Source organism: Anticarsia gemmatalis, chromosome 18 (assembly GCF_050436995.1).
Source record: "Anticarsia gemmatalis isolate Benzon Research Colony breed Stoneville strain chromosome 18, ilAntGemm2 primary, whole genome shotgun sequence".
NCBI lineage: Eukaryota > Metazoa > Arthropoda > Insecta > Lepidoptera > Erebidae > Anticarsia > Anticarsia gemmatalis.
In genome coordinates this window covers 531,306-544,046 of record NC_134762.1, presented here as the reverse complement: position 1 = coordinate 544,046, position 12,741 = coordinate 531,306, and positions in this window count along the sequence as shown.

Below are 12,741 nucleotides of genomic sequence, written 5' to 3'. Positions count from 1 at the left end.
CACCACCAACTCAAGCACCGCCGCGCCGCCACCACCATCTCTTACCTGAAACCCAGCTTTAACTTCAAGGAGAAAAATTACGCACCCAGCCGCATACAGCCCCTGGCTAACCTGAACTAAGGTCCTAACATCACCTTCTCCTTGGATTATTGATACAGGATCCCAAAGTCTATCTCTTTGGTTCCTACAATATCCTAAAATCCAACCTTTCTAGACCTTAGTTCTCACCGTTCCCATCTATACCCGAAGAAGGAACAACCTATCGGACAACATTGAGTCAGACCATCGACTACACGCCACTGGTGGTTTGTTTGGTCAGTAAAGGAGTACCAAACCACCAAACAACAAATACTAAATGTCGTCGACATCCAAATCGGCCAACACCTACGTCGTCAAGGACACCAAGGAAAAGGCCAACCCACCTAAGGCCAAAAAGGGCTCAAGCTCTCAAAAGGCAGCATCCTCATCGGCCGCCCCCAAAACCTACACTCGCTCACTGAGAGAGAAGGTACTCGCCAAAAGCGCTCAAGCAATCTCCGTGAGCTCAATGTCTCATGAAGAGAGCGAGACACTTGAGGCAGTCATCGAGAGAGAGTGGAAGCCCAACACCCAATCGAGACACAGATGGGACCACAGGAGAAAGTTAAGATGTGGAAGCAAGGAGAGGAAGACCTACCACCCAGACCCATACGGTCGGAAGACGAAGAGAGCTCAATGGTCTCAGCATCCGACTCCATTCTCTCGGACGTCTCCAAACTGAGCGGGCGCCTGCGATCAGGCAGAAAAAGCCTCCTCCTCACCACCTGCAGAGGCACCGGCATCGAAATGGATGCCGCAAACAAAGCCGCAAATACAATGCTGTTGAAAGGAAAGGTGGCCTTAGAGCAGGCCGGTAATATGAAGAAGGAGTGTAAGCTCATAGCACTAGACTACCTTCAATCCCTTTACGAGACAGTGCTCTCCCTATCAGACTCCAGGTCAAGACACAAGTATAACCTAGAGAAAGAGAGATCGCGCCATGCATAAGAGCTGGTGCGTACCGAGAGGGCCCACAGCAGGGAAATTACTAAGCTCACAGAAGCTCTACTCCAAACCCGTCAATAGGTGGAGGACACCCACAAAGAGACCAAAGACATTAGGCAGTGGCTTGAGTTTGAAACACTCGAGCCACACAGACATTTTGCCGAATTATCTAAAGCCACTAAGGAGCTGGACTCTAAACTAAACAAATTAATAGACACAGTACAAACGTACTGCAAAAATGACACCACCGGCGCCCAGCTGGAGCCCCTCAGCAGCAAACTTTGAGGCATAGACGCCAACATGAACTAAGGACAGCTGGACGAGCTAAGGAGGGGCCTAAACAAGATCGAGGAAAAAACCTCGACAGTTGGTCAAAAACTGCAACAACACCTTAGCAGTGAACCACCGCAGGCACCAACAAACCACCCACACTTAGAGGAGGAACTCAAGTCCCTCTCTAACAAACTAGAGGACTTAACAACCAAGATCACCCTCGCCCACAATACTCCCATAGCACCACCAAAAGTGGAAATCACCGAGAGGCTGAAAGCAGTGTCTTCGGTCCTAAAAACCCTCAAAGAACAAAAGGAGAAGGAGGCACCACCACCCAGCTTCAGCCTAGGAGCAGAAATGGCGCTTGCAGAGATGATGAAGACGCAGGCTAGCGCTAAACCAACATATGCGCAAGCAGCTGCTAAAAAGCCCCCTACCCCACCAAGGAGGCCAAACCATAGCGTCATTATCTCTTCAGCAGATAAAACCCATACCAGCGAGACAATTGTCAAAACACTTCGCTCGGTAATCTGCCCTAAAACCACTGGAGCAAGATTGGACAGCGTGAAAAAGGTGAAGAACCAAAAGGTTATCCTAACCTGCAATAACAAAGAGGATCTGGCTGGTGTTGGACTCTAATGAGCCACTTGTGCTCCCTACTGTGCCGTCGCATGACGAACCAGTTGCTGGTCCTAGTGGGGCTGCTGGATCCAGTGGGGCTGCTGTTTCAGTTGAGACATCAAGTCCTAGATATGTGGATTCGTCGTCGTCCGACGATGAGCCCACTTATACTGGCTCTTCTGGGAGAAGAATAGATTACACTTAGGGACACGAAAAAAGTATCGATACTTTGTGGTATCGAGTATTTTACCTTTCGATACAGATACTTTTGTACTCGATACTTTGCATTCGATACTTTTACTCAATGAGTACTTTTCAACAAGTATCGTATCGAATAAATATCAGAAATTACCCACTTAAAACTTGCGACTTTACGGTTACGGCCATGCATGTTTATGGCAACGCCATCTAGTCCAATCGTTCTGAAGACTGAACCTTCTTACCTAAAACATTAAAATTCGTTCCTTCCGTTTATAGTTCAGTTCCAATCCTAACCTTTCATTCATTTCCTACACTAATCAATCATTCACACGTTCACCGTTTTTATATTGTTTATCGTCGCTTTATTAGTATACACCTGGTGTTATTTGTTAATTCTTCGAGCTCGTTTCGCGATTTGTTTTTCTGCTGCATTAATGCTTGTCATCAATAATTATTGTGCTTGACTATTATTAAAGTGTATAATATAAAACAACATCGACATTTGAGTCATTAGAAGAATGCCGCCTACTAAGAGTGAACTTTGGCAGTATTTTATCAAGCTTAACAGCAACGAAGTGAAATGCAAGATTTGTTTCAAAACCATAAAAACGTCAGGGAATACGTCAAACATGAATAAACATCTTAAGAAACACTCTAATGCGTTGAGGTATATTTAAATATAATTTTCTGCTTTTTTTTTAATATACTTAACCTAAAATGATTCTTAAATTTTATTGTTATTTACTATATTCAAATAAAATAAAATTACCCTGTCTGTTTGTGACTTCGAAATAAGGGCCTAACTTGGGCTTATATTGTTGTTACCATATCTAAAAGATACATTTTTAACCATTTATTTATTTAACGTCCACGCGAACGAAGTGGCTAGAATTAGCTAGTAATAAATAAATTTGAAGTTGTATACTAAAAAATATATATATACAGGGTGTCCCAAAACTCAACGATAATCCGTGACAGGATGAAAGGCCAAGTCATACTGGTTCTAGGAAAAATAAAAAAAAAATTCCATGACACTTAGTTCAGCAATAATAGACACTTTTCAAAAAAGTTGAAATTCCACACCCTTGGTCGCATTTTCAAGTCCTGTGATCACCAATGTCACAATTTCGCTGTGTTTTTTAGAATTTCGTAATCTTTATTAAATATGCTATTAATCGTAAAACAAATTAATGCACAAAACATTGTCAATTTAATAAAAAAAGTTAAGTTTTAGTGAGTCATGGTTCACAAAAATATCGTTAGTTAACTTTGACGCTTCATATTGAAAAAAAAATGTACTACACTACCCTTGGCAAGTTATTTCAAAAGTTGGCGCATTTAATCAAGATTTCAAAATGGTGCAATACTTGCCACTTTTCTTGCCATTAAAAATGTTATTTTTATTTGAACGACGAGTATCCTCGAAAATGGATCGGACGCAGTGGTACAATTGTATGGCCTCCTCGTTCCCCCGATCTAAATCCAGTAGATATTTTTTACTGGGAATGCATAAAAGAAAAAGTCTATTCGAAATCAATACAAAATCTATTAGAACTTCGCCAAAAAATTGACACAGCGTCGGAGGAAATAAATGCAAGGAATTTTGCTTGACTGGTAAAAAGATCTTTTGTACGCCGTTGCAGAGCATGTATTCGTGCCAGAGGAAAGCAATTATTTTTAGTAAAGAGGTAATTGAGTCAGTCCATAACCAATATTTAATGTAATAAACATAATAGGTAATAGTAATAAAAAAAAAGAATGAACGAACCATCGTTCTTATTTAATTATTCTCCTTAAACTAAAGTAATTCCGAATTGTTTTCCTCTGGCACGAATACATGCTCTGCAACGGCGTACAAAAGATCTTTTTACCAGTCAAGCAAAATTCCTTGCATTTATTTCCTCCGACGCTGTGTCAATTTTTTGGCGAAGCTCTAATAGATTTTGTATTGATTTCGAATAGACTTTTTCTTTTATGCATTCCCAGTAAAAAATATCTACTGGATTTAGATCGGGGGAACGAGGAGGCCATACAATTGTACCACTGCGTCCGATCCATTTTCGAGGATACTCGTCGTTCAAATAAAAATAACATTTTTAATGGCAAGAAAAGTGGCAAGTATTGCACCATTTTGAAATCTTGATTAAATGCGCCAACTTTTGAAATAACTTGCCAAGGGTAGTGTAGTACATTTTTTTTTCAATATGAAGCGTCAAAGTTAACTAACGATATTTTTGTGAACCATGACTCACTAAAACTTAACTTTTTTTATTAAATTGACAATGTTTTGTGCATTAATTTGTTTTACGATTAATAGCATATTTAATAAAGATTACGAAATTCTAAAAAACACAGCGAAATTGTGACATTGGTGATCACAGGACTTGAAAATGCGACCAAGGGTGTGGAATTTCAACTTTTTTGAAAAGTGTCTATTATTGCTGAACTAAGTGTCATGGAATTTTTTTTTTATTTTTCCTAGAACCAGTATGACTTGGCCTTTCATCCTGTCTCGGATTATCGTTGAGTTTTGGGACACCCTGTATATATATATATATATATATATATATATACCCGTTTTACATTGAAGAACTTTTTAGGAGCACGAAACTAATTCCGGTATTTTTTTTTAGTGGAAAAGGAGATGAAAAGATACAAACAACGATTAATAAAAAGCTAGACCCGCTGAATTCACCGCCACCGAGTCATGAACCACAACCATCGACAAGTACATCAAAAGCACCTGAATCGAATACATTTCTAGCTATTCCTTCATCATCTGATGTCAAGAAAATTCCAATCGATGTTATCGATGACAGTGAGCTTACAGAAACATATGCACCGCTTCCAAAAAAAAGACAACTTTCTATTGTACAAACAATAGAACGTAAATATTCTTATTCCAATGGAGGAAAGGATCATTTGAAGCTATGCAAATGCTTGCTTTATTTTATTTGCGTTGATAAAAGACCGTTTGACATTGTGAAAGGGCGTGGATTTAAAAAAATGATGCATCAAGCTTGCCCGTCGTTTAAAATTCCAAGCGTGGATACTCTTAAAGCCCAATTTGATGCTTTATACAGTACCATGCATTTGAAAATTGAAAACATATTTGACAATATTTCGCACTTGGCATTAACCTGTGATATTTGGAGTGAGATGATGACTGTTACCAGTTATTTAGGGGTTACTGCTCATTATTTACATGATGACAGACTTGTATCGCGTTGCATTGCTACTGTTGCACTGGATCAACGGCATACTGGTGAATACATAGCTGACAAATTAAAAGAAATTTGTGCAGGTATGCACATCAGCCTGGAAAAAATAACTGCTGTAGTTACGGACAACGGCTCAAACATGACAGCAGGCATAGCTAATTTTCTAGAAAAAAATAAACACTTGCCTTGCTTTGCTCATACAATTAATCTTATCGCTGAATCTGCAATGTTAGTCAATGATTTCAGTTTATTAGTAAGCAAAGTACGAGACATCGTCAAATTTTTCAAGAGCAGTGTAATTCTCAGCGACTCTTTACGTCAAAAGCAAACTGGCTGTCAACCTCTCAAACTGATTTTAGATGTTAAAACTCGTTGGAATTCTGTCTATTATATGCTCCAGAGATACATAGAATTAGCGCCAATTGTTCATCAAATTTTAATGTTAAATACTAAAGCACCACCCACACCTTCAGCTGTAGAAATGCAGAATATAAAAACATTGATTTTAATATTGAAACCACTGGAATATGTAACGAAAGAGCTATCGGGTGAACAGTATGTGACCATAAGTAAAATAATACCGATGGTGAACTGCTTGAAGGCGCAGATTAATGATGTACATGTGGCTGAAGGTATAGGTGGTGATGATAATACCGATGATAAGGTAATAAATACAGTAAAAAACGAAATAATCAAACAGATAGAACGCAGATTCGGACATATTGAAGACAATCATTTGATTGCAATCTCATGTTTGTTGGATCCAAGATTCAAGAATATTCACTTTCAAGATGCTAGAGCTTGTGCAAAGGCTATTTCTTTACTAAGACGATTTATTACTACCACTCCCAGTTCCAGTATTATTAGCAGTGAACCTGACAGCGATTCTTCTGTTGAAACATCATACGACTTTTGGAGTCATCATAAGAAGTTAGCGCATACAAAAAAACAAAACAAAAATGATTGTTCTTCATCTTCATTCCAATCCAAAACAAAGGATGAAATAAGCTATTATTTGTCTGCGCAGGTTTCACCACTTTCCTTAGAACCTTTGAAGCAATGGGAAGATATGAAAGTTGTGTTTCCAAAATTATACAAGTTGGCACGAGAATATTTGTCAATTCCAGCGACGTCAGTGCCCTCAGAACGATTGTTTTCTAAAGCAGGAAGCACTATAACTAAAATCCGAAACCGCCTATCGCCAAAACGGCTCGATAAACTGTTATTTTTAAGTGATTGTACGGAGGAGGAATGGGAACTTTGATGTGTGCCTAAATTAACAGTTCTTTTTTCATACAGTTTAAAATGTATAAAGTTACAGTCGTCTTATTATTGTAATCTCTTTATTATTGTAATAAATTAGTGTGCCAAAACCTTTTATTTTTATTTACTGACTGATATTGATGTTCTGACGCGTTTCTGATCATTAGGCTCCAAGAAAAGTACTCGATACGTTGAAGTATCGATACTTTTGTTTCGATACATTTATGAGTACGATACTTTTCGTTCGATATTACTCATGAGTACAGTATCGATACTTTCTATTCGATACCGTGTCCCTAATTACACTGCCGAAGAGCTAAGGTCAGTTTTATGCAAGCTATATGTTGTTTGTGTATGAGTTTATTTTTAATTTTATAGTTACTACTACTACATACTACTGCTGCTATTTTGTATATGTAAATTAATGTGGATTTTGTTTGGTACAGATCACAATGGTCTTGGAAAAAGCTGTACAAGGATCTGGGCACTGAAGAACAATGTGTTCGGTTTGCAGAGGAGAATAGGCTCATACCCACTCAAAAACAGTGTGCATACCATAGGAAGCCTATGGTATTGACAACTGGAGCGGGTGCAGGCCATTTAGGCAAATTTCGCTGCAGGAAAATAGAATTGTCGGACCAAATCCCAAAGCAGAGCAGCAGGAACGTGGTTCGAAAATATAAAATTACCACTGACGGTAATCTTTCAATTAATGTTCGCATTTAGCGATCGAACTACATACCACCAAGTGCAGAGAGAGATTGCTGAAGATGACGGACCAGTTGTGTGAAAAGCAACTATATCGGACTGGTATAATTACTGTCGTGAAGCAGTAGTGGTGTATGAAGTAGAACACCAAGAAGAAACTGGGAAGATAGGAGGACCGGGAAAAGTGGTCCAAATTGACGAGTCCAAATTTGGGAAAAGAAAATATAACAGAGGAAGACAAATTGAGGGCCACTGGGTCATTGGCATGATTGAAGATAAAAATGATGATTTAATACTGGAAGTGTGTCCAGACAATGAGAGAACTGCAGATGTCTTGGTGCCACTAATAGAAAAACATGTTGAGGTAGGCTCAATTATCCATACGGATTACTGGAGAGCCTACCTCAGTCTTCCTAATCATGGGTACATACACAAAAGGGTCAACCATAGTGACCCAGAGAACAGATTTGTGGCACCAGACGGGACACACACCCAGCGAATTGAAAGCCAATGGCGTGGCCTGAAGAAGGTGTTTAAAGATAAACAAAATAAAAAGAATTTTAGTGATTGGTTGGCTGAATACTCGTGGCGGAAAAAATAACCCACCGCCACGGGGACCCATTTAAGGAACTAATAAATGTAATTAATTATGTTTATCCAATAAATTAAATTAAATTTTAATCTGTTTTTTATTTATTATTCATTTCTCTTAGAAATATTTAGATAAGAGTATGACTGAGACCACCAACATGGTCTGACAATGTTTAATCAGTCACAGAAATCTAGTCAGTCTACCCCGAATTCCACGTGGTCACTTGTCTGTCACACCCCTAGAGTGTTTTTATAAATCGGAGGCGCGAAGGGAAGAGCAGCCCTCGCCCACTGTAATAAATCGCAGGCTCCATGGGAGCCGAAGCGGCCGAGGCTGGTCGCCGAAGGCGACCAAAAAGCCGAGGCTGTGGAGGCGAGCATGGGTGCCTGCAATTTATTACGTAAGGGCGAAAGGGCTGTTCTTCCGCAGGGCCGGAGCAGTCACGTTAGGTTAGTGCTCCGAACCCCCCCCCCCCTTTTGGAGGGAGATTACCTACCCCTCCCTGCCCCCCGCATTCAGCCTAACCTCCAAACTTAATTTTGCATTTTTCTCTAAATGGGGGGGGGCTCCGCACCCCCCTTTTTGGGGGAGATTTTTCCATGATGTTTTTGGTGTGAAAATTTATAGGATGTACCTACCTACTGAATACTAATTCATTTAATTTGTTTTTTTTTTCAGGTAATTCTTCTTCGCCTTTACCAGACAATTTTGAAAATAATGAATTAATTCAGCTCGAAGATTTGATTAGTGATAGTCTTATTCTAACGGACACTTTCGAGATTCCTTCTAGTTTGCTGTCGCTATTTGGAGTAGGGGTTACTTTTGTGTCGGAAGGCATTAATGAATCTACGTTGAAAAGTCCTGAGCAAGGTACTAGTAACGTTGGTATTTCAACTAGTCAAAGTGCTGTCCATTGTTCCGATCAAACACCAATACCGTCTCCAATAAATGAGCACGATAGGTGCCATAATGAATTTTGCCCTCAATGTAGCCCTAATAATGACAACTTTGACTCCGATGTTCCAACACCGTCAACTGCTTCCATTTTAAGCCCCTTTACTCCGAGTGCTCCTAGTCAGCGTACGAAAACATTGAAGACTGATAAAGGTAAAAAGTCACATTACTGCAGGCAGGATTCTAAGAAACTGTATCTGGAAGGTATTGACAGTGTTTCCAAAATGTTCGGCTTGTATCAAGATTGGTTTGATGATGATAAGTACACGACAAAAGCGCAAACTAAAAGACAATATAGAGAAATTGTTAATGCCAATTTTAACATAGAAATATATAAGCCAAAAAAGGATACGTGTGATGTTTGTCACGCATTTAATAATAAGACTAATACTACAGATGAAGAAAGAAAAATATATGAAGAACGCTTAATGAATAAGAAGGTTGCTAGGAAACTAAAAAAGTTAGACAAAGAAGAGGCTCAGAAGAATAGCGATGTTGTAGCAGCCACCTTTGACTTTCAAAAAGAGCTTACTACTCCTCACGGTGAAGTGAGCATTTTTTACTATAAAAGGAAGTTACCAACCCTTAATTTTACCATATATAAATTAGCTGAGAAGGTTGGCATGTGCTACATGTGGCACGAAGGAATCGCTAAAAGAGGATCTAACGAGGTTTCGAGCTGTCTATATCAATTTATAAGAGAACATGCTTCCAATGGAGTAAAAGATTTTAGGTTTTGGTCGGACAATAGGGAACATGCAAATACGATATTTAGGAAAATTTTATGATTAAAATGTTAAAAAATATAAAAGAAGGACTACATCAACATTTTTATTTTAAATTATGTTGATTTTTAACAATAATTACGAATTAAAATTACGTAAAACGAAACGCATTTCAAAACACCAATCAGCGTTCAGTGACGTCACTCCTGCTATGTCAACTTTTGAGAGGTTAACTTTGCGTGTGAAATTGATTATTAGCAGTGAATATTATTTACGTTTTTAATAAAAATGGAAGTTGGGTTTATCAAAGCAGACTCCAGGAATTTACCAAAAGTTAGTGTCGACATGGTAGTAACTTTTTTTGTCGTGAGTCCAGAGTTTTCAAGTGTAGAAATGAAGGGGACTAAATTACTACGGTATGCATGAATCATAGTTTTTAAACTTTGTTTGCATTTTATTCAGCGATTTCTAAACATAGCAGTTATATTTTAGCTCAACGAGAGAATCTTACGGCGATAACGCAATCGGTTATGTGCAAATTAAAAGAGATGGAGAATTATGTACAGTAAAAAGTCGAGTTACTCCAGAGCACAAAGTACGAAATCAAGGTTATTGTGTTACAGCTGTAATAAATGAAGCACAAAGTTTAGTTCAGTCCTGCCAATGTGAAGATTGTGCAGCTTCTGAAGGTAAAGTATTACGACATTAATGAATAATTGAACTGTTCGAAAAGAAGGTTATTTTAAATGCTATGAGTGATATGATGCTATTTATGGGTATTATTGTGATCACCTGATGTTGATGGATACTCCATTTTAAATTATTACAAAAAAATAAGTAGAAAGTCGAGAAAATTTGCAATTTATGATAACCGACGAAGGCAAGCACGACCAGTGACAGACAGGAGTGACGTCATCGTGAGTGTAGGTCTGTTTTGGCGCGAAAATTTAAACGATCCGTTTAAAACCGCATTTTTTTACGATAAATTAGATTGTTTTAATTTTTTAATATGGTTATGACCTATTTTACATGGAATTCTTTAAAATGAAATCAAAACTAAAAATATTGCATGTTCCCTATTGTGGGGGTCAGAATCGTAACCGAATTGTTTTTGCATTTTATTTAGTGGCAGCAAAACAATTCAATGTAAACATAACTCACAGATTCATGAAAAGGGTCATACGCAGAATGAGGGCGACAGTGTGCACTCAACTATAGAAAGGGCAACTCAAAGAAAATTAATTTACGTTCCCGAGGAGTGGTATTGTTTAGTGCGTTGGGCTAAATCTGAAGGAAATCCGTACATTGTAAAGGAAATTACAACTGATGATATATTTGATTTCAAGGCAGTACTATCCGGCAAAAATTGGACGAAAGATGTGAGTAATGAAAAAGTGCATTGGAATCAGGTAAGAGAGGTGAGAGTAGATCATAAACAGAGTGATAGAATTGAAAATAAATATGATTTGGAAGAGAAAGAAAACCATTGCCTTTAGCTTAGCCTTTTGCGAAGTGGCAGGCGAAATGCTCAAAGATTACAAAGAGAATATTTTGATGTAAAGAAAGCCTACGATGGACCTCTTCTCATTCCTTTCGATAAATATAAAGATTTAAATGATATGTGCAATAGTGGTATTATTCCTCAAAAATATCACGCTTTCTACTCAAATTTACCGCACGTCCAAAGATCTCAAGCAAACCAAATTCAAGAGACTGAGACTGATAGTGATTAAGCTGTTGCAATGTATTAGTGTTATAAGTAAATACTTTATGTGAGCTTTAAAAGTTCTTTATTTAAGTTTTTGATTTTTTTTTAAATTAATATTGCAATGAGAGCTCTTAAGACTTAAAACGAAGATAAGAAAAGTACAATTTAATTTAAGAGTTACCATTTTAGAAAATGTTGATTTAAGAAAACGCATGTATTCCTATTTATAATTAGGTAGTTATCTAATTATTAAACATATCTTTACCAATGTTCCTATAGAATAAGTTTTTAATTATGCAATATGATGCATAACTAATAACTACCTACTAACTATAGATACTTGCATTTCTATAATTATTATAAGGAGAGCAGTAAATCTGCGTTTTATTGTAACTATTTATTTTTTTATATTATTTTTTATTCATTTTACTCGAGGTGAGATAATAACCTACATAAGACGACTAAGTCAAGTCCAATGAAAAACGTAGTAAGTGCCACATCCAACTGAAAAACCAAAGTTCTCCCCGATTAATATAGTCGGTAGTAGCACTTCCTACAATTTCTCTTTTTTGTTTTCGATTAACAATGTTGCATGTGACTTTTTTCTTACATTTTTTAATATTATTTGATTATTTCACTATTTGTTTCACATTTCTTTAATGACTTTCACTTTTGCCAAATTTAATTTCTTTATGTGAAAAATAAACTATTTTATGATCAAAAATGTCTTTGATTGCTCGTGTAGCGACATCATCGTACATATAATCGACGTAACCAGATAAGGCACACCATAAGATAAAGTAGAGATTAAGTTAGATAGCAAAAACGCACGTCCTTTATTAGTATATAAGCACTCAGTATATGGAAAATAAATTACTTAAAAACCATCAAGTGTTTCACTACATCTCCTTGCCGGACCATCGGCAAACTCGTCCTGTAAAATAACCATTTTTCACTTCCAATATTCTTAATAGCTATCGGCGAAATGACGTTCTCCCTCTTTAAACTCAGTGACAACATTGAATACGATGCCAATCCCTCGTAAAGATTGTATCAGTACAGTTTCATGACTGCGCTGCATCAATAGGAGGATGTAAACATGCTATCTGTTTTGCTATATGGCTAATAAAACGATGAGTCTTCACTTACATCTAACACATGTTATTTAAATAAACCAAAACTTGCTTGTGCTCTAGAAACCAATGCCAAAGAAAATATTTTAGCAGGTTTTAAAAAAGCTGGAAGAAAATCCACCAGATCCGACACAAGTACTGAAAAGATTACCTAATTATGAAAATGTTAGTCATGAAACAGAAATGATTGATGAATCCGTCCTAACAATACTTAAAGAGATGCGGTATGGAACCGTAAATGTCGTTGAACCTAAAAGAAAAATCGAAGTAAAACCTGGCAAGAGCGTTAGTCTGGAAGATTGTTACGCTGAAACAGAAA